Here is a 24,319-nt window from a genome sequence, read left to right as displayed (position 1 = left end):
TCCTTTGGGCAAGTGGAAGATGAAATTCAGTGTGTTGCAGGGTGGTTTCTGTTTGGATGAGAAATCAGTGACAAGGAGTCAGGGTATTTTCTTAGTGTAATTCATTTATGTACGGTGTGTTTGTACATGCACGTGTGTGTGTGTGTATGTATATATATAATCTGTGTGTGTCCTGTTTCCCTGGACAGTGATAGGAACAAAACTGTATCCAGACAACTCTTGTTTGCAGAAGCCTTTGGGATAGGATCTTTGCCCTGTCAGAGTTAGTTTTCTGCTTTTTTCCTTCTCCAGAGACCCAAACAGACTTACAGGAAAAGTCAGACTCTCCTGTGAGCTCCCACAGAATATTTTTCCAGGTCCTGGGTTTAAAATGTTAAAAAAAACCATTAGCTCCACTGTCCCCTGGGGGCCGTAGGATCTTGTCAGGTGGCTCCAGCCATCAAGCCCCTTCTTTTGACTGCAGCAATTTTTACTACACTAAGTGCTTCAGTTGAGCATTTAGCACACCCATTTTCTTCCATAGGGTCAGTGATCCCTTAGCTTCTGAGACTCCCAGTGTCGGGCTATTAACACCATTTTCATAACAAGCATCATTGAGACAGTATTCAGTGCTGAAGCTCCCATGAGTCTGTGTCTTCCATAACTGATCCTGTTATATTATTGGAATCTTAGTAACAGAATGAATGAAAGCCTGTTACTATCACTGATGCAGCTCTTGCTGAATGAGTTTTCATTTGACCCTTAACAGTTATACCTGTCAGAGTAACAGTGAAAAGTTAAAGACAGCTCTGTTGATGCAAGTGCTAGGAAAGTCTTAGGGTATGTCTACACTACGGAATAAGGTCGAATTTATAGAAGTCGGTTTTTTAGAAATCGGTTTTATATATTCGAGTGTGTGTGTCCCCACAGAAAATGCTCTAAGTGCATTAAGTGCATTAACTCGGCGGAGTGCTTCCACAGTACCGAGGCTAGAGTCGACTTGCGGAGCGTTGCACTGTGAGTAGCTATCCCACAGTTCCCGCAGTCTCCGCTGCCCATTGGAATTCTGGGTTGAGATCCCAATGCCTGATGAGGCTAAAACATTGTCGCGGGTGGTTCTGGGTACATATCGTCAGGCCCCCGTTCCCTCCCTCCCTCCATGAAACCAAGGGCAGACAATCATTTCGCGCCTTTTTTCCTGAGTTACCTGTGCAGACGCCATACCACAGCAAGCATGGAGCCCGCTCAGGTAACCATCACCGTATGTCTCCTGGGTGCTGGCAGACGTGGTACAGCATTGCTACACAGAAGCAGCAACCCCTTGCCTTGTGGCAGCAGACGGTGCAATACGACGGGTAGCCGTCATCGTCGTGTCCGAGGTGCTCCTGGCCACGTCAGCTGGGAGCGGCTGGGCAGACATGGGCGCAGGGACTAAATTTGGAGTGACTTGACCAGGTCATTCTCTTTAGTCCTGCAGTCAGTCCTATTGAACCGTCTTATGGTGAGCAGGCAGGCGATACGGATTGCTAGCAGTCGTACTGTACCATCTTCTGCCGGGCAGGCAAGAGATGAGGATGGCTAGCAGTCGTACTGTACCATCTTCTGCCGAGCAGCCATGAGATATGGATGGCATGCAGTCCTTCTGCACCGTCTGCTGCCAGCCAAAGATGTAAAAGATAGATAGAGTGGATCAAAACAAGAAATAGACCAGATTTGTTTTGTACTCGTTTGCTTCCCCCCCTCCCCTGTCTAGGGGACTCATTCCTCTAGGTCACATTGTAGTCACTCACAGAGAAGGTGCAGCGAGGTAAATCTAGCCATGTATCAATCAGAGGCCAGACTAACCTCCTTGTTCCAATAAGAACAATAACTTAGGTGCACCATTTCTTATTGGAACCCTCCGTGAAGGTCCTGCCTGAAATACTCCTTGATGTAAAGCCACCCCCTTTGTTGATTTTAGCTCCCTGAGGCCAACCCTGTAAGCCATGTCGTCAGTCGCCCCTTCCTCCGTCAGAGCAACGGCAGACAATCGTTCCGCGCCTTTTTTCTGTGTGGACACCATACCAAGGCAAACATGGAGGCCGCTCAGCTGACTTTGGCAATTAGGAGCACATTCAACACCACACGCATTATCCAGCAGTATATGCAGCACCAGAACCTGGCAAAGCGATACCGGGCAAGGAGACGACGTCAGCACGGTCACGTGAGTGATCAGGATATGGACACAGATTTCTCTCAAAGCATGGGCCCTGCCAATGCATGCATCATGGTGCTAATGGGGCAGGTTCATGCTGTGGAACGCCGATTCTGGGCTCGGGAAACAAGCGCAGACTGGTGGGACCGCATAGTGTTGCAGGTCTGGGACGATTCCCAGTGACTGCGAAACTTTCGCATGCGTAAGGGCACTTTCATGGAACTTTGTGACTTGCTTTCCCCTGCCCTGAAGCGCATGAATACCAAGATGAGAGCATCCCTCACAGTTGAGAAGCGAGTGGCGATAGCCCTGTGGAAGCTTGCAACGCCAGACAGCTACCGGTCAGTTGGGAATCAATTTGGAGAGGGCAAATCTACTGTTGCGGCTGCTGTGATGCAAGTAGCCCACGCAATCAAAGATCTGCTGATATCAAGGGTAGTGACCCTGGGAAATGTGCAGGTCATAGTGGATGGCTTTGCTGCAATGGGATTCCCTAACTGTGGTGGGGCCATAGACGGAACCCATATCCCTATCTTGGCACCGGAGCACCAAGCCGCCGAGTACATAAACCGCAAGGGGTACTTTTCAATAGTGCTGCAAGCTCTGGTGGATCACAAGCGACGTTTCACCAACATCAGCGTGGGATGGCCGGGAAAGGTACATGACGCTCGCATCTTCAGGAACTCTGGTCTGTTTCAAAAGCTGCAGGAAGGGACTTTATTCCCAGACCAGAAAATAACTGTTGGGGATGTTGAAATGCCTATATGTATCCTTGGGGACCCAGCCTACCCCTTAATGCCATGGCTCATGAAGCTGTACACAGGCAGCCTGGACAGTAGTCAGGAGCTGTTCAACTACAGGCTGAGCAAGTGCAGAATGGTGGTAGAATGTGCATTTGGACGTTTAAAGGCGCGCTGGCGCAGTTTACTGACTCGCTTAGACCTCAGCGAAACCAATATTCCCACTGTTATTACTGCTTGCTGTGTGCTCCACAATATCTGTGAGATTAAGGGGGAGACGTTTATGACGGGGTGGGAGGTTGAGGCAAATTGCCTGGCTGCTGGTTACGCGCAGCCAGACACCAGGGCGGTTAGAAGAGCACAGGAGGGCGCGGTACGCATCAGAGAAGCTTTGAAAACCAGTTTCATGACTGTCCAGGCTACGGTGTGAACTTCTGTTTGTTTCTCCTTGATGAAACCCCCCGCCCCTTGGTTCACTCTACTTCCCTGTAAGCTAACCACCCTCCCCTCCTCCCTTCGATCACCGCTTGCAGAGGCAATAAAGTCATTGTTGCTTCACATTCATGCATCCTTTATTCATTCATCACACAAATAGGGGGATGACTACCAAGGTATCCCAGGAGGGGTGGTGGAGGAGGGAAGGAAAATGCCACACAGCACTTTAAAAGTTTACAACTTTAAAATTTATTGAATCCCAGCCTTCTTTTTTGGGGGCAATCCTCTGTGGCGGAGTGGCTGGTTGGCCGGTGCCCTCCCCACCGCGTTCTTGGGCATCTGGGTGTGGAGGCTATGAAACTTGAGGAGGAGGGCGGTTGGTTACACAGGGGCTGTAGTGGCAGTCTGTGCTCCAGCTGCCTTTGCTGCAGCTCAACCATACACTGGAGCATACTGTTTTGGTCCTCCAGCAGCCTCAGCATTGAATCCTGCCTCCTCTCATCACGATCCCACCACATTTGAGCTTCAGCCCTGTTTTCAGCCCGCCACTTACTCTCTTCAGCATGCCACCTTTCCTCCCGGTCATTTTGTGCTTTCCTGCACTCTGACATTATTTGCCTCCACACATTTGTCTGTGCTCTGTCAGTGCGGGAGGACAGCATGAGCTCAGAGAACATTTCATCTCGAGTGCGTTTTTTTTCTTTCTAATCTTCACTAGCCTCTGGGAAGGAGAAGATCCTGTGATCATTGAAACACATGCAGCTGGTGGAGAAAAAAAAGGGACAGCGGTATTTAAAAAGACACAGTTTATAAAACAGTGGCTACACTCTTTCAGGGTATACCTTGCTGTTAACATTACATACATAGCACATGTGCTTTTGTTACAAGGTCTCATTTTGCTTCCCCCCACCGCATGGCTACCCCCTCAACCCTCCCACCTCCCTGTGGCTAACAGCGGGGAACATTTCTGTTTAGTCACAGGCAAACAGCCCAGCAGGAACGGGCTCCTCTGAGTGTCCCCTGAAGAAAAGCACTCTATTTCAACCAGGTGACCATGAATTATATCTCACTCTTCTGAGGATAACACAGAGAGATAAAGAACGGATGTTGTTTGAACGCCAGCAAACATACACTGCAATGCTTTGTTGTACAATGATTCCCGAGTACGTGTTACTGGCCTGGAGTGGTAAAGTGTCCTACCATGAAGGACGCAATAAGGCTGCCCTCCCCAGAAACCTTTTGCAAAGGCTTTGGGAGTACATCCAGGAGAGCCGCGAATGCCAGGGCAAAGTAATCCTTTCACATGCTTGCTTTTAAATCATAGTATTTTAAAAGGTACACTCACCGGAGGTCCCTTCTCCACCTGCCGGGTCCAGGAAGCAGCCTTGGGTGGGTTCAGGGGGTACTGGCTCCAGGTCCAGGGTGAGAAACAGTTCCTAGCTGTCGGGAAAACCGGTTTCTCCGCTTGCTTGCTGTGAGCTATGTACAACTTCATCATCTTCTTCTTCTTCTTCTTCTTCATCCCCAAAACCTGCTTCCGTGTTGCCTCCATCTCCATTGAAGGAGTCAAACAACACTGCTGGGGTAGTGGTGGCTGAACCCCCTAAAATGGCATGCAGCTCATCATTGAAGCGGCATGTTTGGGGCTCTGACCCGGAGCGGCCGTTCGCCTCTCTGGTTTTCTGGTAGACTTGCCTCAGCTCCTTCAGTTTCATGCGGCACTGCTTCGGGTCCCTATTATGGCCTCTGTCCTTCATGCCCTGGGAGATTTTGACAAAGGTTTTGGCATTTCGAAAACTGGAACGGAGTTCTGATAGCACGGATTCCTGTCCCCAAACAGCGATCAGATCCCGTACCTCCCGTTCGGTCCATGCAGGAGCTCTTTTGCGATTCTGGGACTCCATCATGGTCACCTCTGCTGATGAGCTCTGCATGGTCACCTGCAGCTTGCCACGCTGGTCAAACAGGAAATGAGATTCAAAAGTTTGCGGTTCTTTTCCTGTCTACCTGTCTACCTGGCTTCTGAGTTGAGAGTTCTGTCCAGAGCGGTCACAATGGAGCACTCTGGGATAGCTCCCGGAGGCCAATACCGTCGAATTGTGTCCACAGTACCCCAAATTCGAGCCAGCAAGGCCGATTTAAGCGCTAATCCACTTGTCAGAGGTGGAGTAAGGAAATTGATTTTAAGAGCCCTTTAAGTCGAAATAAAAGGTTTCATCATGTGGACGGGTGCAGGTTTACATCGATTTAACACTGCTAAATTCGACCTAAAGTCCTAGTGTAGACCAGGGCTTAATTTAGACACAGGATCAGGCTAACCTAATGTTTCTGAGTTCAAATTAATCAGAAACTCAAAATATTAGGCAAGTTTTAATGATCAAATTTAAAGATTGACGTCTGATTGGGATGAAATAATATTGGGAGAATGCTAGTAGAAGGACAGTTTTCTAGTTAAGGTGGAACTTGTGGAGTAGATGAATCAGTTAAGTATGGAACTTTCTAATTCTAAGCATCCAAGCTACTACTAGAAACTTCTAGGACATGATCTAAAGCCTATGGAAGATTAGGGGAGTCTGTACATTGACTAAGATCTTTAATGTGCATAATTTAAGAATTTTGTGGCATGTTGTTGAAAAATGCCGCTCACTTACTTTCGGTAAGGTATAGGGCCATATTGTGGCCTATCAGGATGGGAGGGGTTCATATATTAGGAGTGGGGGATGTAAGGATGCTGTATTTGAAGCTGGAGCTCTCAGGTACAGGGTTGGTGAGGTGGTTCAATGGGTGAAGGGAGGATGTTGGGGAGCGGAATTTAGTGTGCTTATACGTCGAAGAAAAACCAACAGTCATGTAATTGTGAAGATGCATGCCTATCATCAGCCTGAATACTTTGTTTGCATGTTGTAATCTCCTCCTCCCTCTCCACCCCCACCTACCGCGGACTCCCTGTTCATTTGTCTTTATTTTTGTAGTTTGTAGATTCTTCATGGCAACCACTGTGCTCAAAAAGTGTATAGCTCAGTGTGGGCCCTACCTTAATATAATAATAATAATAATTAATTAATAATCTTGGTGGATATCCTATCATTTTGTTTTGTAATATCTGGCATTCATTCAAAGTCATCCCATGCTGTGTGGAATGCCAAACATATATGCATACACAAATCTATAGATGTCTGTATAGATATAAATATTTCTTTGAGACAGGGAACATGTCCTTGAAAGTGTTTGATCAAGTTGCACAAAAGAGCCTTGATTTGATTGAGGACTGGTTGTTACTGTAAAATGAATATCAAATAATAATTATGGAAATAATGTAATTTGATGTGGTAAAAGGCTTAATCTGCATGAATATGGGATATCCTCGTTACTCCTGAATGATATAGAGAGGTAATTCTAAACAAATGCTAATAAAATCTGCTCTGAAAATATCATAAAATTATACATTCTGTACTGCACATACTGTATATTTTCAAGAGTAACTGTTTTATAAATGTTACAGATGAAATAAAGTACTGATACTTTCATAGCCATCTGCTTGAAGAGTCAGACTTCATTAGTTATCGTGAATTCACCTGTATGGAGTCCTTGGAGGAAAATTGTAAATATATAAATTATCTAAAATAGTTTTTTCATACACAGTAATATAGCTTAATATGTTTTAAGGTCCTAGGTTGTATCATGCCTGGAAGCAATCACTATATGTCTCAGTTGACAATGGGGAAACTGAAAAATCATTTTTTTATCTGACTTTTAAAAGGTCACCAGTATAGGATGGAATATTGACTGTCCTGAGGCTTGGCTCAGGGTTCATTTTTGTGGGGGAGGGGGCAGAGAGTTGGAGAAGGGGTGTTCCACATTTTGGGAGGTGGGTAAAAATAGAAATTTTCTGTCACAGATTGTTTTATTCTTTAGACATGTTGGTTCTTTGACACTGCTCAGAGATTTAGAACAGAGATGAATTAGTGGGCAGAGCACAGATGAGAGAGGCAAAATTGCATAAAATGCAATTTATTATATAGTTGTGCAATTTATTTATTGAATATCACCTCAACATATGTGGTATGTGTATATGTGAAATGTGTATATTAATTTCCAAAATATTCTATTCTCAAGCCACGTCAGCATGTAGTTCCCTTAAAGAAGTCTTGCTGGAATAAATAAATACATAAGCTTTCAAAACAGACTACCTTGAAGAGCTCAATTAGTGGAGTTATGGAGGTTTAATGTCGGAATAATTAATAAAATAGAAAGAATGAAGTTGGGGGAAAATGGTTTGTTTGAAAGACTTAGTATGTCAAGCACTTAGGGCAAAAAGTGCTCAGAAGCCAGTCTCCAGTGTGCTCATAAAGAACTGCAAGTCACATCAGGCTGCATCTTGCACTTTGTTGGCTTTGGCAAAGCCTAAACAGCTGGGGTAGAAGGAAGCTGAGGGGTTTGGGGAACTGTGCCAATCCTTAGTATGGGTCAGGGCCAGAGAAGTTCTGTTGAAAGGTGGTGTTGGCCACCCAGGTTGTTATGCACTAAGTTTAGTGGGTGGGAGAATTTACAGTATAAATCCAGGTTACTTACAGTGAATAAATTTTGTAGTTTTTCAAGTTCCTTATAATACTAATGTATTTTGCAGTGTTGGTTTTTAAAGTCCTAAGCAGTGTCAGCCGTGCCTGTAGTGAAGACTTTTTGGGCCTCATTCTGATAGGAGCTATATTTACAGTCTCATACCACCCACTACCATGACTTCTTTTTGGTCGGTGATCCTGACTTTGCTGTGGTCCGAATGTGTAGAAATCTTCCAAAATACATTTACTTCAATTCAACTCTCCCCACAAAAAATAATCTTTAAACTATATGCGATTAAAGGTGAGGGGATTATTTTTGTTTTTCACTAGGACCATCCTTTTCCTCCCTTTCTTTTTTGTTTTGTTTTTGTTTTATTCAATCAAGTATTTTTCTCCTTTGTGTTGTGTAGTAACTTGCTTTTAATATTCAATTTGACATGGCTGGAACACTTTATAAATTATTTACTGAAACTGGAAGTCAGCTAGTGTGAATGTAACTTCATTAAAGTCTATGGAATTGCACTTGTGCCAGGTGTGAGGTTTACCCAGTTGAAGATAGTCTTTTCCTAGGGTATTTGATGAACAGACTGTGGACTCCTCAAGACTGAAAATTTAACAGTATGTATTATAGCTGCAGAGTAGTTTCAGCTTTATTCATCTTTCCATAGTTATAACAGGTATCTTAAAATATAACTTGATAATGGCTTTCTTTAATTTCTTTAATCATAGATGAATGGTTCTTCCATCTGTATCATTAGATGAAAGGAACAGACTTCTGGCTAACATATAACTAAGGTGTTCTCAAACTTTTTCTGTGGTGTAGACCTATTTAAATGTAGGTTGCCTCATGGATCACCATCCCTCTCATTCACAATTGCACAGACTGCCTGCTCCCATTTATGATTGTAGAACATCTCTGCAGGAACTCTTGCAGTTGTTTACCTGGAAAAGTAATATTAAAAAACTATTTAATGTTTTATTTTTATATAAATGCTGTTTAGCAGTTTCAAATAAGGCAGAGAGGCCACCACCATGGACCAACCAACTTTCTGTGGACTACTAACAAGTACTCCACAGACCATAATTTGAGGACCTCTTTTCTAGCTGAAGTGTTATTGCTGAATCAATGTGCATTTTTATTTTTATGTTGTGTTCTACATGGGTTCTGAGAAGCATCTAAGAGTGCTAATCTGTTCTTAAAATCAGGCATCTGACCCAAATAGAGATTACTTATCTCCCAAGATACCTACTCCCCAGTATGAAACCGAATTCCCCTTTAAAATCTTTTCCATATGTTTTCTGGAAAAAAATGAATGCCAAACATTTTTTACTTTTATAACTCATTCTCCTCCCCCCCCGCCCTCCCCCGTGTCTTCAGTTTATCACTTCTTCTTTAAAAAATACTTTAAAACAACCCCTATCCCACCCTCCACCCCTGGTAAATGGTTAATATTTGTAGAATGGGATCTGATGCATCAGTCCCTTTGTGGTTTGCTCGCTGCTGTGGGCATGCAGAAATACAGTTCTACTTCTGCTGCATCATGTACATTGTAGCTAAGACCTGATTGGCTATTTTCTTCTAACAAAACTCTTTTTATTGTACCCATTAGATTTCTCTTCTTAATTAATATCAGTGCTACTGTCATGTACTGATATGTACTGTTACCAGTCCAGTCCAGATTTTTTTTAATCAGTTCATTCAATTTACACATTAAATGCTTCTGGCAAATTTACTTTAGACTGCAGTATATTTTTTTGCTGGGGTAGGTTGTCATCTCTTTGATTCATATCCCATTCTAGCAATTCTTAAAGTGTGTTGGAATACGCTAAAGATTAATGTAATAAATCATATTTAAAAATTGTCTACTATATCTAGATAAAGAAAAATTGGATTTAAAATTTTGTTCGCAAAACTATACTAAAATATACATTATTAGACTTGCCAGTGACACTGTAAAATATAAGGATTTTGCATGTAAGGACGCTGAAATATACATGATGGATGAAATCCTGGTACATTGCAGGCAATGGCAAAACTCCTAATGACTTCAATCTAGGCAGGTTTTTATCGGTTATTTCTCAATGTTGCTCATCCAATTTTATCATCTTATTGAATAAAACAAAGGGTAACTTGCAAAAACTCCTAAGTGACTTAGGTTCTTAAGTCAAAGGTACTTAAGAATTTAAGGCCTGGCCTACTCTACAAAGTTAGGTTGACATAAGTTGACTTTTGTTGACGGATATATGCATGTGTCTGCACTGAGATTTGTCTGCAACTGACATAATCACCCTGTTACGACACAGTAACGTGTCCCTGAACATTGTGGAGCCCTGGTTAACCTACTGAGGTTGATGCAGTGCGAGTGTAGACATTGTCTGACCTGTGTCAACCCTAAAACTCCACCAGCAGCTGTTCTGCAATGGCTTTTCTCTGCAACAGGGACTGTTCTGGTCACAATTGTTAACTCCACTGGCCAAGGGCCCTGAAATTCACCCCTTGCTTTTCTATTGTATGTGACCCAGGTCACGGCACCGTACAAGAGAGCAGGAATAACAACGGCCTGGTACACAAGAAGCTTGGTTTGATTCTTGATGTCATGATCTTCGAAGGCCTCTTTTCTCAAGCATCCGAAAACTGCACTGGCTCATTGAAGGCAGCGTTGAATTTCTTTGTCAGTGTAAGCTTTCTGTGACAGAGAGACTATCACTAAATCAGTCCTTAAACTCCAACGTGCAACGACTGTGCCCCGTGTGCCCACTCGTAAGAAGATCTTCAAAAAATAGTCAGCACTTTCTCCGAGGCCTGCAACCAACTCAGCCTCACACTTAACACCAAGAAAACTTAAGTACTCCAGCAGCAGGCTCCAAATCACCAGGATCCTGCTCCCATAATTCAGATAAATAAAGAGACCCTGGAGAACGTCGAGCATTGGATCAGTATCTGAAATTTGAAGTTGGCAAATAGAGTACTAATAACTCATTTACAGAGTATGGTGACTGCAATCAGGGTCAATATTATAAGAAGATCAGAAAACCTTTTGTGCCGTGTTTTACTTTCAAACAGCTAGTAATGTAACATTTTACATTTCTTCGGACACTGCTCAAGTGGCTCACTCACTTAAAGTATTACAATGGAAACTCTCACTCATTTTTGTTTCCAGCATCCTTTAAATCATATAACTTTGCCAAGACAGAACCTTGAGGTTTCCCACAGAAGAGGGATATAATCTTCAGTACATTGTAAAAAACCAAAACCTGTTCTGTCTTGTACATTCAGCTGATACATATGGTGGGGTTTCTGTGCTTATAAAATAAAGATAAGACAACTCATTTTTGTTCTAGCATTTGCTAACTATATTAAATAGATTTTGATTCAGACTGTACTATACTGAAATGTTCTCATGCCTTCTCTTTTGTTGGATTAAATGTTTAAAATCCACACACACATATCAGTGTGTGATCTGAAAATGTGTATGTTTATATTTTACCTGTTACATACTTTTGTCACTCATTCACCTCTAGACATATAAGTTTAAGAGTCAGGTTAGGAGTGCTTTGTACAGCTGAGAGAAGAAGTTGCACAGTGCTTCTCTGCACTATGCCTGGCTCTACTGGTACAGTCAGCTTCTCTCACTTCCAAAATTCTTTGGCATGCAGTGACCTTAAAACAACATTGGAACTGCTCTTCAAACTATCCCAGTTTGTCTCACCTATTAAGGACTAGCTGATCTCTGGTATTGAACTTGTTTTGGCCTTCACAAGGTATGCCAAGAACAAACTCTCTTGAAACATAATGCAGTCAAAAAGGATTGTAGCTGGAGCATCAGGGTGGATTTGATTTAAATCACATTGATTTAAATCACTAGTCAGGAAGACTCGATTTAATCATGGATTTCTACATAAAAGTCCATTCTTGTTGGCTGTTACCAGTAACTGAAGATCCTGCATGTTCAGACATGTTCCTTTCATCATCTTCAGCGCAGCTTCCTCCTGAGAAGGAACACTTCTCATGATGCAAAAAGAAAAGTACTTGTGGCACCTTAGACAGGAAAGCTTATGCTCAAATAAATTTGTTAGTCTCTAAGGTGCCACAAGTACTCCTTTTCTTCTTGCGGATACAGACTAACACGGCTGCTACTCTGAAACTTCTCATGATGTTATTTCATTTGGGCAACCAGGCCTTGCATTTCTTTGTTGCACTGTTTGCATTTTGTACGCATGCCCGTCTTACCCACAGGTAGAGGAACTTCATTAAAATATTCCCAAACTGGGTCTCTTTTACGGCCCACTGCCATTATAGGTTTTCCCTTCTAGTGAGAAAATGATAGGGTAGATCTCAAATCAATGAAGGCTATACTCAGAAAGACCTCAAGACTTCTGGAATATGCTGCTCAAACAGTTTCACTTTTGTTTCTACTGCCTGTCCCTCCCTTCTCACATTTATCTCCAGACTTCTTCTCCTTGTCCAGATCTATTTCGCCCCCAACAATCTTCTGTACATTGAACTTTTTGAAACTTTGCACTTTTAGAGAGAGGTAAGGGATTGACTCTGTGTATATAAATTTGCAGAGGGACAATAGAGTTGAGGTCTGTTATTTCTCATCTCTATATTTTATTTATTTATTTTAAAACATTTTTGCTGTTAACAAGCATGTTATCTCTGGAGACACAAATCCACAGTTTGAGAACTGCAAAATTAAGCATCTCTGATGGTATCTTCCAGACTCAGCACTGAGTCCCATTGGATAGATGGAAAGATTAACCTAAATAATCTATAGAGAAGCCACTGAACCCCATAAGATTGTGTCCCTAATCCATGAACTATTGGAACTCATTTACAAAACTTTTCTTAAACATTACATGAATATATTGTCTCATACTATAGAATTAGAATTTATAATCCCTATTCCATGATGAGATATCTTTGAGCTATAATGTATCTTAATTAAAACTATCTTTGGGTAGGTTTTTTCCCTCAAAAAGCATTTTATCAAAAAAAAATTTGATTTAAATTTTAAAAAATCCAATTTTTTTTAAATCATTGATTTTTATCTACCCTGTAGAGCATTTAATTTACTGTACTAACAAAGCTAGAACACAGTAGAGGAATCATGAAAATAATATGGATTATACAGAAAATATATTAATTTTCTAAATCATTTTGGTAGTACAGTTAGAAAATGGAAAATGTAGTTAGAAAGGTAGAGTCCCATTCTCTGTGAGATCTGATCTCTTTTTTTCTTGACGTCAGAGCACCTTTATCTTTTCTCTGGGAGAATTTAACAGTCAGGTAACCCTCTCTTAGGTTCTCTTGGCTAGTAGTGTTTAAATTACCTCATTTTGGGATTATCCTCTGGGTGTACTATGCAAAGAAAATTATATCCCTTAAGTGGAATAAAGGTATTTTCATTTCTTAGAAGTCACCCATTTGTTTGTGGATTGCTCTTTAGTAGATCTAGGCTTTGAGTTAATGAAGTCTCTTGTCAATGAACTTCAATTTAAGTAGCTCATATGCCACAGGTATAGCTAAGAAGTTTTGAGGAGCGAGTTAAGTAAGCAAGTTTGTTACGGGCTAGGGTTCTGTGGAATGAGCGTCTCCCCAGGTAAAAATTGTAGTTTTGCACCCTTCTCTGTAGTTTGTGCCATTAATTATGTTCCTCTTTACCCAGTTATGTTCTATTTCCCTCAATTTTCCAACTCTTCTTTACCCCATCTCACATATTATGCTCACTGTGATAAGGGCATGCTCAAACAGGCATATTACACCTGTGTCTGACCAGCTTCTTGATACTTCACCAAAGGGGGAAGATCATGTATGGTCTCTGACGAAAGCTAAGACTTAGCTGATTGTCATGGTTATTGCGAGATGGTTATGCAGGAAATATTATAAGAGATATGTAAAATGTAGAATATTATGTTCCTAAATGTTGGAGAAAATGCATGTCACCTAGGTGACGCAGGTATCCGCTAACTCCATCAAGAATGTGAAAAATAAACATCATTTGACCCAGCCTAGCCCCATATTTACGGTCTGGAGGAGATGAGGGGCTAAACATTGACAAAGACAAAAAGACTCTGAACAGGGGATCCTCAGGACTGAACTGAAGTTAATGACACCCTGATTATAAAAAGAAACAAAAAGTCTGGGATTGTATAAGAGAAGAAGGAGCACAATATGTTATCCATTATGGTGGAAATATTCTCCCAATGTCTTATAAAAAGTGAATACCAGCTCTCTGGACTGGACGAGCACTGTAGGGACTGATCATTGGGTGAGAAATACTTTATTAGACAGGAAGGTAACGTCCTCTTTGAATAATTGCACATGTCCATTCCATTGTAGGTGTTTGTGTGCTCCAGTGCACAGTTGTCGGAGAGATTTTCCCTTAGTAGGACCTGCCAGGACAACATGAGTGCCTACTGCTGCCTGGCACATCCTGTGCATATCTAAATGATCAAGCTGTTCCCTCCTGCTGCCCAAGATGGTTGTTGGAGTTTCCTTTCCTTGCTTCTGCAAGTCTTTAGTCAAGTGTGTAAATAGTAACTTATGTAGTCCTGTATAATTAGTGTGGTTTAGTAATTTAGTTAGTGTGGTTAAAAAAAATAATTTTGTTGTTTTTGTGGATCTGGCCCTGGTACCAGAGATATGTTGTGCTCTCCAGGTTTCAGCATTGCCACTCCTGCAGTAAGGCAATGCCTAACAGTAAGGCTGTGATTTTATCATGGAGGTCAGGGAAGTCATGGAATCCCCTGGGAGCTCCCAGCCATCATGGGCGGCAGGAGGACCCTGCAGCTCCCAGCCACCGCGTGCAGCAGGAAACCCTGCAGTTCCAAAACCCCAGTGGTGGTCGGGGTCCCCGCAGCTGCCCAGCCACCATGGGCAATATGGGGACCCCACAGCTGAGCTCCCCATTTTGTCATGGATATTTTTAGTAAAAGTCACAGATAGGTCATGGGCTTGCATGAATTTTTCTTTATCGCCTGTGAGCTGTCCGTGACTTTTACTAAAAATATCCAAGACAATCAGCCTAGCTGCCTTAATTTCTTAGGGAGGCTCATGTGCATGACAAATGTGCTACTCCTGAGACTTTATGAGACCGTGAGAGAGTTGTTAAACTTCTTGGTGCCGCTGCAAGCAACGGTTCAGGATTCTTTCCCATCTCCAGGGCCCAAGGTAGTGGTGTTAGTGGCTTCACCTCTAAACTGGGCAGGTCCAGCTGCTTCAGTCATCAGGATACTGACGAAGATGGTACCATCCAGGGGAAAGCCACAGATGATCTCCCTGGCTCCCCTTTCTTAAGAGACTGAACCGTCCTTATCAGTACCAACAGGTATGACTTCACCATGCTCTCAAGAAGAGTCATTTCTTCATCACAGTGTGAAGTTGGATCTCTGTGTCCCTGCCTAGCCAGTCTTTCCATTAAGAGTATACCACTGCAAGCCCTGGATTCAGCCTCACTAACATCAAGGGGCTTACCAAAAGGACCCTTGGTCCATGCACAGTTGGGGATGAGGGCTATATCATTGGCCCTTTTGGAACTTGTGGGGGTTCCCCCCACAATTGAGAATGTCCCTGCATCCACCTCAGCTGGCTCCATCTACTGCCTGTCAGGAGCATCAATGCCACAAGCACCCCAGTGTTAGTACCAAGCACAACACCAAGCACACTCAAGACCCCTCTCAGGACCAGCCCCTGTTATCACTGGCATCCTCTTTATCATCCCCAATTGTGGCAGAACCTATTTCTCTGCCTACTGAAGATTTTTAAGACTCATCAGGGGATGTTGAGGAGGATGGCTATAATCATGTTCATCCACCCAGCGAAAGTTTAGGGAAAATTCTACAGGCTGGTGGACATGATAGGATCTGCTACCCCAGCTAGAATAGCTCTCCCTACTAACTGTGCTATTTTAGAGCCTACCAAGTTTCTTTGAGAGATCCCAGCTTCCTGCTGCCAACGGCAAAAAGGATGGAGAGGAGGTATTATAGTCCCCTCATGGGTTCAAGTTCCTCTATAATCATCCCCCTCAGCAGCAGTAAGAGAGTCTGACAGGGTCACCAGGCATCAACCCCAAAGAATAAAGAGGCCCAGAAGCTGGACTTGTTTGGGAGGAAGCTTTATTCCACAGGCGAGTTACAGCTTTGTATCAGAAACCAGCAAGCTTTGCTGGGACACTACAGTTTCATAGGCAAGCTCCCATATAATGCAAAACAGGCATTCCAATCAAGAAGGGCAAGTTGGTTGCCAGAACAGCTCTGCAGGTGAGTTTGGATGCGGCAGATTCTGCAGTTCTTGGCATGGCCTCAGCCATCACGATGAGGCACTCATCTTGGTTACGCTCTTCTAGGCTCCCTCTAGAGGTGCAGCAAACAGTCCAGGACCTCCTATTCAAAGGGCCATTGCTCTTAGAAAAAATTGACGAGACTGCAGAATCTCAAGGAATCTAGAGAAACACTGAAATCCCTGGACATTTCCACCCGAACAGTGAAGTGGATGATGTTTTGTCCTCACCAATCCCTGTGTTTTCAGGGGTTTGCACCTCGAACCCAGGACCTGCCAAGGAGAAGAGGTTACGAAAGATACCCACTGCCACCCTCTAATTCTGCAGCTGCCAGTTCATCAAGGCAGGCAGCATCCTCCAAGAGCTCATTTTGGTGGGTGGCTCAACAGCAGACTACCCATTCTTTTCCTCCCCATTTTTTGCAAACTACCTGTTTTACTTTTGTCATGCTTGGGTCCACATCACAGCCGGTCGGTGGGTTCTAAGCATGGTGGAAATGGGAGGTGCACTCCAATTTATTTCCACTCCCTCAATTTCCCCATCCCTCTTCTGGGACCTCTCTGTGGTGAGGCAGTGTTACTACAAAAAAGACAATCACTTCTCCTGGTAGGAGCTATTGAAGAGGTCCCTCTGTTTTTCAGGAAAAGGAGTTTTAATCCTTATATTTCCTGATCCTGAAAGCAAAAGGGGATTTCAGGCCTATTTTAGATCTAAGACAGCTAAACACTTTCCTAAAAAAAAATCAAAATTCTGGATGATGACTCTAGCTTCCATTATCCCTTCCCTGGAGCCAAGAGACTGGTATGCTGCTCTTGACTTAAAGGACACTTACTTTTATGGGGCAATTCATCAGAGCCACAGAAATGTTCTGAGATTCACCATCAGCAGTCATTATTATCAGTTCACAGTTCTCTGGCTTCCTGCAGCACCCATTGGCCGGGAATGACGAATCGCGGCCACTGAGGGCTGCAGGGGGCCATGCCTGTGGACGGTCATTGTAAACAAACTCGCGGCCCGCCAGTGGATTATCCTGATGGGCCGCATGACGAAGGTTGCCAACCCCGACCTAGAGGCTTCATGGTTAACGTTGGGGGACAAGTCCTGCTCTAGAGAAGTTCAGGGTCTGCTCCTGAATAGTAGGAAATAATCAGCTAGAACTACTTACCTGACTAAATGGTCCAGACTGAAAGGGGTTTCCCCTGTTCTTAGCCTAGCACATGCTGAATAGAAACATCTTCTGTCCCTGAAACATCAAGATCAGATGTTTGATCAGAGTACAGCTAGTGGCTATATTGGCATTTCTCTCACTTGTGGATAACTTTTTTTCTTTTCCACCCTGATGGCTGTAAGATTTTTAAAGGGTTTGGGTAGACTGTTTCCATGCGTGCAGAACGCTAGTCTATCATAGAGCCTAAATCTAGTCTTACCAAAGCAGATGAGTCTTTTTAGCCTTTGAGCCTCTGGCAACCTGCTCTTTGTTGTACCTTTCAACGAAGGTAGCATTTTTAGTAGCCATTACGTTGGCCAGGAAAGGAGTTGAGGACTCTAGTATCAGATCTTCCACATATGGTTTTCTGCAAGGACAAAGCCTGCCTTCATCCTCACCCAACTCATTTGGTTACGAAAGTTGTCTTCACTTTTCTTATTAATCAAACAATTTTCTTAGTGACTTTCTTCCCAAAGCCTCATGGAGAAGGAGGAGAGGGGAGGAGAGATTGTATGCTGTAGACATTAGAAGAACTTTACTGTTTTTCTGGAATGGACTAATCCTTTCAGGTCTTCCGCTCAATTATTTATTACATTTGTGGACAGAATGAAGGTCAGTCTTCTTTTGCCACAAAGGATTTAATCCTGGATATCCAGTAGTATTCACTGTGTTACCAGTTGGCTAATGTGAAGCTGTCGAGTAGAGTTTTGGGTCATTCAATTAGGTCTTAAATGACCCTTGCAGCTTTTCTGGCCAATTTCCCCCTGTTGGACATTTGCCCAGAGCAAGCCGGTCATCATGTCGCTCGTTTGCCTCTCACTGTGCTATCTCTCAACAATCTAGAGACAGTACTAAATTTGGGCAAGTCCCTGTTCAAATCAACTCTGAACTCACCTCCAGTTGGGACTGCTTGTGAGTCACCTACAGTCGAATGGATATGTACAACACATCTCAAAGAACAACAGTTACTAACCTTTCCAAAGAGAGAGCAAGAGAGTGACTGTATGATGATTTGGGTACTCACGTGGGAGGTGGGAGACCCAAGTTCTAATGCCTCCCCAATACCTTTAAATAATATCTAAACTTTCTTTGCTGTTTGGTTTGAAGACAAGCTGTAAATTAACAACTTTGTGTAATAAATTTCTAAGGCAATGCATTTTTGTGCTCCAGCCAGACTGTAAACTATTCCTACATCACTGTGTGCAACTAGATTGTTGCGATTTTAAAAGTGAAAAGCTAGGATACCTGACACAGAAAGAAAGAGAGGGAGGATGTTCAGGGGACTGTTCAGATAAGTGTGAAAGAAAAGAATTTCCAATCCTCCCTCTCCTCAGCCAAGCAACCTCATTCCCTTCCCTTCATCCTGTGGATTTGATTCTGCGTGAGTGGGAGATATGGTTCAAGGGCTTGTATGGAGAAAGTTCTGGAAGATTAGGTCAGCAGGGGTAAGTTGTTAACATGAGCCAAATTTGGTGGGCGAAGGTCCTTGATGCACCAGTGTTTAGCCAACTACACGTCAGTTTGGTGGGGTCAGCTGGCAGCTGCTCGTTCAGGCGAGATCAAAAAACAGGCAAAGCATTGTTTTTTGACAGATGAAGGTGCAGGCCCCGAACAAGGAATGCTGCCAGCTTTCTGGGAAACACACAGCCACCCTGCATGCATCAGATATAATTATTATGTTACATGCCTGATTTGAGTCTGTCCTCTTCCTCATGCAACTTTCAAGGATATGTATCTTCCCATATTCCCCTCATGAAAGGAAGTAGAGAAGGGTGGAAGGGTAGCAAGACACATCAGTATGCAGTATCATGAAAAGCTTTTTATTATGTTGTTGGAAAAATAGTCCACTGCTCAGTTGATATTACAGCTAACAAAAGCTAGAAACTGAAGGAATATGAAGGTTAAAAGGGCTAAAGCAATAACTTTTTTAAAAAATGAATAATTTAAAGAAGAGAAAGTCATGCATAATGAATAAAAGCAGAAATCCTGCTTGAGATTTGGGATTCAGTCATTTGTTGTACTATATGAAATTTAGTTGGCAGCACTGCAATTCCAACTCACCTCATCTAAGTACAGTTCGAATCAATGCATTAGTGCCTTGGGGTGTGGAATCCTATTGCTAGCTCTGTGTTGAAACCGATTAAATATTAATATGTCCAGCTTAAGCATAAGTGGTCACAAATGATTCATAATGTTGATACAGGCTTTCAGTAAAAATAATTGTCAGCGAAAGAATTTTTTCTCTAATAACCAAACTTGTCATTATGCTTTATTTTTTGTAATATTTTGTTTTCTTGGGAGACAAGGCGCAAATGTAATGTTGAATCAGAAGCAACAATCTAATTGCTCAAAACCACAGAAAATCAGCATGGTGATAAAGAATTTTATTACTCTGACTCTCTATTTCAGAATTCTTGCTAGTAGTAACCAGAGATAGAAAACATGGACAGTTATTTCAGAGGTGGTAACTAGTGAGGTGATCTTTATTTTTAAACTGAACCAAAATTGGATTTTAATAATGACTTCTTAATTTAGTTAAGGGCATGTTGCTAACAAGGGTGGTAGACATGCTTGTAGGGTTTAAAATAACAACAAAACCCAGCAACTTTACTGAACAGCTCAATGTAAGAATGGATCAAGTCTGACAAACCAAGTATTCACCAGTCAGCAAAGTACCCAGGACTGACTGCAGACCTCTTTGGTGATGCTGGATTCCATTTTTTTTCTTGCTGTATTATTAAGATTAGAGTTAAACACCCAGCCAAGGTAAGCCAAGGTTAATAGGCCAGATCCTCAGTTGGTATAAATGTGTGTAGCCCTATTGACATCAGTGTAGCTTTGCCCATTTACATGTAGTATCTGACCTCGTGATCTCCTAATAATCGTAAGTCATTCATTTTGCACAAAATTAAGGCAATGAGAATTGTCTATGCATATCTCAGGATGCAAAGGGTCTACTGTATATTAAGGTACACATCTAACCTTATAAGTATAAATCCATCTTTATGGGAGTGATGTGGAGGAATTGAAATTACTGTGATGATTTTAGCTTTTGAATAATTGTCCCTACTGAAGTCAGTGGAAAATTTTCCATGAAATTCAATAGGGGCAGGATTTCACGCAGTGCATTTAGGGGAAAAATCTGTAGTAATTTAAATAGTATAGTGTCTTATCAGATATATTGGAAGAGAACAGTGAATTGCACTAATCTGGTATTGAGTGGGTGTTCAGAACAGTTCTAACACAGATTTGACATTCTGTGGGAACCAAAATAGCAGCAGCCTAAGCAGCTACAGTGCTTGCTGAAGTCAACGAGAGATGATGCCATTTACACCAACAGATGTATATCTAGGAATCCAGAAATGATGCAGTATGAGCTAAAGTAGAGTACAAGAAGTCTTTTGATAATTATTTTTCCTGGGACAACATCTTTTTCTACCCCCTTGACGTGTGTACGTTACATTATTTTGCATATCTAATTTACACAACTTTGCCACTTTACCACCACTTGTTCATTCTTTTCACTGTGGTGTAAACCAGGAATCTCCCTGTTGAAATCAGTGGTGTTACACCAGTCTAAACTAGGTGCAAGTGAGTGCAGAATAACCCTCAATTTTTAACTTACAAAATTGTTTACATCACCACAGAATTTGGCCCAGAGATTTTTGATGGAAATTTCTTACTCCAAGTTTTATTGGACATCAGTATTTAAAACTGCAGCTTTAACACTGCATTAATTATTTCTCTGAAACCTATCTTACTCCTGTATTTTTTAAAAAGGTAAAAAATAGTGTTCTAGTATCTCTTCTGATTTAACTATGTACTTGCCAGGAACAACCCTAGCCATTTTGTCTACAAGAGTAGAGGATATTTTTGACCTCCTTCTTCCCCTTCACACAGAAGCAGAGCCAAAAAAGAAAAAAAAATGCTGGCCAATCAACAGAGCCAAAACAGCTGGCCAATCAGAGCCTGGAGTGCAATAAAATAAAATAAAATAAAATAAGGGCTGAGCCACACAGTGGCGTGGTACCCCCTGGGAGTTGGCACTTAGGGCAGCCTCCCTACTCACCGGCCCTTAGATCTGGCCCAATGCATAATGGAAAACATATGCAACTGTGAAATTCCACAATGAAATAGCAGCATAAAACCACACCTATATAGTTAATGTAAATGTAATGTATTTGTCGTTCCACAGAGCTATAAAATAGCATCCTTCTGTAAATTTGAATTTCATATTTTGTTCATGTGCATAAAACTAATTTTTTCTATTACTTTGAACTCTGTTAGCGCCTAATTCAAAACCTGATTAAATCAACAAGAGTCTTTCTATTCGTTTCAATGAACTTGGCTCAGGACCTTAAGTATATCTGCACCAGTGGTTCTCAACCAGGGGTACGTGTACCTCTAGGGGAATGTCAGGGTCATCCAGGGGGTACATCAACTCAGCTAGATATTTGCTTAATTTTACAACAGGCTATGTGAAAAGAATTAGCAAAGTCAGAACAAACTAAAATTTCATACAGGCAATGACTTGTTTATACTGCTCTGTATACTGGCAGTGAAATGTAAGTACAATATTTATATTGCAATTGATTTATAATTAGATGGTAAAAATGAGAAAGTAAGCAATTATTCAGTAATAGTGCACTGTGACACTTCTGTGTTTTGTCTGAGTTTGTAAGCAAGTATTTTTAAATGAGGTGTAAGTTGGGGGTACGCAAGACCAATCAGACTCCTGAAAGGGGTACAGTAGCCTGGAAAGGTTGAGAGCCACCGGTCTACACTACAATCATAAACCCGGGGCATGGCCGCAGGTGGCCCAGGTCAGGTTTACAGGGCTCGGGATGAGGGGTTATAAAATTGCAGTGTAAACATTCGAGCTCGGGCTGGAACCCAGGCTCTGAGACCCTTCCTCTTTGCAGGGATTCAGAGCCCGGGATCCGCCCTGTGCCCAAATGTCTGTGCTGCAGTTTTAAGCCCCAAAGCCTGAGTTAGGTCATCCAGGCTCGGAGATTTGGTGCTGTGAGTGTTTTATCACAGTGTAGACTTAACCTCTATTTTTAATGTTTTCAGATTGGCTTGCCAAAGATTCACAGAAAGTACTAGGAACCTGGAAAGTTTTAACTTGTAAAGTGCAGCTGCTTTTGAGGTGTGTTTGCAAAGAAAAGGGTTCCTAATGGCTTTTTACAGCAGAAAAAGTATTTTTATGTCTCATAACTCTACTGGGTGAAATTAAACAGAAGTGGGACAACCCTGATTCTTTATTCATCTTCTCCTGCCTGGATGTGGGGGAGGGAGTCTTGTCATCTTCCCATCTCTGGAAGGAAAGAAAAGGACCGTTGCTTTTAATTTGCTCCCATAGCATTTGAGTAGGAGGAAGGCAATGGTTTCTTCCCTCTATCCAGGAAATGTCAGGTTCAGTTTCACTAGGTTTTACACCATAGGGATTGAATTCATAGCTTTCCTTATTCTTAAATAAATAAAGTGTATCCTAAAACCATTAAGAGTTAAAGGTGCACTGATGAGCTCTGTTAGCAAACATCCCTGCCATTTGCTTCTGCAACTGGTGTAGGTGCTTTCAAGCCCAGTATTTCAGGGTGGGAGTGCCAGGCCCAGATCTGTGAATCCAAGAGCATTTATCCAGATTTGGCCAGTTCTGACACTTTAATCTGGCATTTGAGCTGGAAATGTAATGAAATCAGGCATGTCATGGAAAAGTTAACCACACGTTGTGTTTGGATCAGAACAAACCTGAGGTTCCTTTATTCAAGCATGCGCATACAGGGAGAGTCAGCCGGAGCTGCTCTGGCGTAAACAGAAAATACAGGCGCTTATATTGCTGAAAACCACAATTTGTCAAACCCACTTCCTTCAACAGCATTTTCCTTATTTGGCATATAAGGCAAGCTTCAACAGTAGCTTTGCCTTACTTGGAGTTTAGCAAAAACAAGCGTTTCCTGTTATTGACAAGTTGTTCTTTTGTGGTTAACGGTCTTTCCTAATTTCTAGCTGTTAGGGAGATATTTCTTAAGCTATGTTGCTGCAATTGCCCCACACTGGAATTTTCCTGACTCTCTTTTTATGCTTTATATACACAGTTAGCTTGACCAAAGTTTTAGGCCTACTTGGGTCCACTGAATTTTTCCTCCACAGGCATGAGGAGCTTCTTGATTCTGGCACATTTGGAACTACATCAAGAATAGCCTTTCTCATTATACTTTTGTAGTTCTACTCCTGACTGAAACCACAAAGTAGAGAGAGAGGGTGAAAAGGGGTGGGAGGAAGGGTGAGGGTGAGAAGCTGAACAAATCTGAATCTCAATATTTTTTATTTGGTTCAGTTGCAGTTCAGGGCAAAGATTTAGTTCACCCTTCCCTAATTAGAATGTTGCTGAAACACTCGGTAGTAAAAAAAAAAAAAATAAATGTGTGGTTAAATTAACATTATTAATTTTAAAATAATTTCTTGTAGAGCTATAAAAACCTTCAGCTGAATGATGAAAACCGCAGACTTGATGAGTTTCATGTGATTAACATGGGAGGATGCCCCTCTGCTGGGTGTTTGCAGTATATTATAACTTCAAATACCACAGCAGAGTCCATTGCCAGTAGTTCTCGGTGTTTTGATGAAAGGCGTGCTTTATTAATTCTGACCTCAACTGAAGGCTGAATGTTGTTGCACTTGAAGAAAACTAGTTGACTGTAAATTAGAGTTATCATTGAAAGTGGTGTAACTTCAAAGTTGGGCTGTGATTAGGGGGATGTTCCACTATATTAATTGAGTTTCCATTTTAATGACATACTGTCTTCCATGTAACAATAAGCAGCTGTGCCATGCTGTGCATTTCAAAGAACATTTACTCAGCCCTTAAATTTACCACTGGAGATCAAAGAGAGAATCTGATGTGTATGGAATGACGAAGG

General features: G+C 42.1%; 1 protein-coding gene across 13 annotated transcripts in view; it reads left to right on the top strand.

The window, feature by feature from the left end:
- Positions 1–24,319, top strand: part of BBS9 (Bardet-Biedl syndrome 9) — a 439,570-nt gene that overhangs the window by 243,327 nt on the left and 171,924 nt on the right. The gene's annotated exons all lie outside the window — the stretch shown is intronic.

Source organism: Lepidochelys kempii, chromosome 2 (genome assembly GCF_965140265.1).
Source record: "Lepidochelys kempii isolate rLepKem1 chromosome 2, rLepKem1.hap2, whole genome shotgun sequence".
Classification (NCBI taxonomy): domain Eukaryota; kingdom Metazoa; phylum Chordata; order Testudines; family Cheloniidae; genus Lepidochelys; species Lepidochelys kempii.
This window is presented reverse-complemented; position numbering and strand designations above follow the sequence as displayed.